Consider the following 2,990-nt stretch of genomic DNA (forward strand, 5'->3'; position numbering starts at 1 on the left):
AAAAAAAAAATAGCTTCTTCATCTAGTGCCTCCTCCTCCTGGGTCCCCAGCACAGGTATAGTCAGTCCCACATCCAGGCATGACCAGAACAGGAAATTCAGCGCATCTTTAGAGGCCACATTTAAAAAGATTTCTTTTTTAATTGTTCAATTACAGTTGACATTCGATATCATGTTAGTTTCAGGTGTACAACATAGTGGTTAGACATTTCTATACCTTACGAAGTGATCACCCCATTAAGTCTAGTACCCACCTGGCACCATACACAGTTATTACAATATTATGGACTATATTCCCTATGCTGTACTTTACATCCCCGTGACTATTTTGTAACTGCCAATTTATACTTCTTAATCCCTTCAACTTTTTCACCCAGTCCCATAAGCCCCTTCCAACCTGGCGACCATCGGTTTGTTCTCTGTATCTATGAGTTTGTTTCTGTTTTGTTTGTTTGTTTTGTTTTTCAGATTTCACATAGAAGTGAGATCATATGGTATTTGTCTTTCTCTGACTTTCTCTTAGCATAATACCTTCTATGTTCATCCATGTTGTCACAAATGATAAGAGTGCATCCTTTTTTATGACCAAGTTATATTCCATTGTATATATATGCCACCTTTTCTTCATCCATTCATCTATCGACAGACATTTAGGCTGCTTCCATATCTTGGCTATTGTAAATAATGCTGCAATGAACATAGGGATGCATATAGCTTTTTAAATTAATGTTTTGGAATTTTTTTTTAAGGGGAGGCATCCCTTAGCTGACCTCACAGACTGCAAGGACCTTGTCAGTTTATAATCCCTTATTTTTTTATTTTTTACGCCTACAGCACCTGGTCTTCCTAGGTGGTCTCCCATCTAAGTACTCATCAGGCCCAACCCTGCTTAGCTTCTGAGGTCAGACATCGGGCTTGTTCAGGGAGGCATGGCCGCAGACGGATTTCTTCAGATAAATACCCAGAAGTGGCATTGCTGGATTATACGGTAGTTCTGGTTTTAACTTTTTGAGGAACCTCCAAACTGTTTTCCATAGTGGCTGCCCCAATTTGCAACCCCACCGACAGTGCACGAGGGTTCCCTTTTCTCCACGTCCTCGTAAACACTTGTTGTTTGTCGATTTATTGATAATAGTCATTCTGACAGGTATGAGGCGATTGCTCATTGTGGTTTTCATTTGCATTTCTCTGACGGTTGGTGACGTTGAGCATCTTTTCATAAGTCCATTGGCCTTCTGTATGTCCCATTTGGAGAAGCGTCTAGTCAGGTCCTCTCCAGGCCATAATTTTGACATGAACATCAGTTACTGCTCCTCTTGAAGTGCTTCTGACACGGAATGTTCCAGAACACCACAAGAAATCCCAAGGCTCAGTGGCCCCAGAACAAATGCCCCCCCTCCCCGACACCTGATGTCCTCCCAGATGGAAAATACGCTGATGGCGAATTCCAGGGACCAGGGCTGTCCACGAGAAATATGATGTGAGTCACGTGTCTAAGTAACCTCACTAAAAAAAGGAAAAAAGAAACAGGTGAAAACAATTTTGTATATGTATTTTTTTTAACCAGATATATGTGAAATATTTCAACATGTCCTCGGAATCAGCAATTATTGATGAGATATTTTACATTTTTATTGCACCAAATCTTGGAAATCCGGTGTGAATTTTACACTCACCGCACATCTCATTTTGGACCAGCCACGTTTTCAGTGCCGAAGAGCCACACGTGGCCAGTGGCACAGCAGGGGGCGATGGGCTGGCCATGGACCTGGGAGTGTGGCTTCCCCAAAGTCGAGACAGTGAGCTCCGGTTGACAGCGTGGCTCACAGTCAAGACCCCAGACTCTGAAGCCAGACTTTGGGGTTCAGATGCTAGTTCTGGAACTTCCAAGTGCAGCTCTAACCTCTCTGCACCTCAGTTTACTCTTCTATAAAAGGGGGCCTCACCAACAAAGCTTCGTAAGGATTTCGTGCATATTAAATTAACTCACAGATATTAAACAGTGAGAACGGGGCCTGGAACATATTAAGTACAGTATGAGTACTGCCTTTTATTATTTGAAATTTGTGAAGGAGAAAATCTCTAACTTTCATATTACCAGCTGAAGAATGAAAAACTCCTTTCAAATCTCCCCACCGTCAAAGTGGAGCTGTCCAGGGCAGGGGAGCGCGCAGAGCCTGCACGAGACTCTGGGTTCTCAGGGGTCGTGTGCGCGCCTCCATGGATGGAACCGGCCGTGCGCAGTCACCAAGCTTTGGACGCCTCCCAGTCTGAACTCCCCACCTGTTTCCTTGTTCTTATTTTTTCTGTTTGGATCTGTGTAGTGGGTTGAACGGTGTCCGCCTCCCCTCCCAAGATATGTCCACCTGACACCTGGGAATGTGAGCTGGTTTGGAAAAAGGGTAATTAAGGTACGGACTTTGAGATGAGATCACTCTAGATTACCCAGATGGGTCCTAAACCCAACGGCAAGTGTCTTTATAAGAGACAGGAGGAGAAGACACAGACGCACAGAGAAGCCACGTGACGATGGAGGCAGAGACGGGAGCGGTGTAGCCACAAGCCCAGGAACGGCCGGAGCCACCAGAAGCTGGGAGCCGCGAGGATCCTCCCCTAGAATCTTCCGACGGAGTGTGGCCCTGCTGACACCTTGATTTCGGATTTCCGGCCCCCAGAACCGTGAGAGAAGAAATTTCTTTTGTTTTAACCAACCAAGTTTGTGGTGACTTGTTACGGCAGCCACAGGAAATGAATATGATAATCTGTCTGGGGACCTGTTTCTTCCTCCCTGAAAGCAGTTTCTGTGGCTTTTAGATGCCATCTCACAGGAGGGAACTAAGGCCTGGAAAGAGGGCGGAGCCGGAACCAGACCTCAGGCCCCCAGAACCTCATCCAAGTTCAGGGGTCACTGTGGAAACTTGCAGGGTATTTTGCCTGTTAGAAAAATGTAGAACGCTTATTGAGTTTTCTTTTAAGGCAGTGGTGGACAAC

At 45.2% G+C, this 2,990-nt stretch overlaps 2 long non-coding RNA genes and 1 pseudogene across 5 annotated transcripts in view; 2 read left to right on the top strand and 1 right to left on the bottom strand.

Moving 5' to 3' along the window:
- The window catches only part of LOC111744637, an 8,094-nt gene extending 5,933 nt beyond the window's left edge, over window positions 1-2,161 (top strand). The window contains exons 3-4 of one of the 4 annotated variants that reach the window (XR_002782256.1): window positions 1,346-1,479; window positions 2,101-2,161. This is a non-coding gene — a long non-coding RNA (uncharacterized LOC111744637). The other 3 variants (XR_002782258.1, XR_002782257.1, XR_002782259.1) reach the window with 3 other exon arrangements.
- On the bottom strand, window positions 825-940 carry LOC111744680 (annotated as a pseudogene).
- Window positions 2,162-2,313: 152 nt separating the features above from the next.
- LOC111744636 overlaps window positions 2,314-2,990 on the top strand; it is a 6,462-nt gene continuing 5,785 nt past the window's right edge. The window contains exon 1 of the long non-coding RNA XR_002782255.1: window positions 2,314-2,678. This is a non-coding gene — a long non-coding RNA (uncharacterized LOC111744636). The remainder of the gene's footprint in view (window positions 2,679-2,990) is intronic.

The sequence above is a fragment of the Pteropus vampyrus genome, unplaced genomic scaffold, assembly GCF_000151845.1.
Source record: "Pteropus vampyrus isolate Shadow unplaced genomic scaffold, Pvam_2.0 Scaffold138, whole genome shotgun sequence".
In the NCBI taxonomy this organism is placed as follows: domain Eukaryota; kingdom Metazoa; phylum Chordata; class Mammalia; order Chiroptera; family Pteropodidae; genus Pteropus; species Pteropus vampyrus.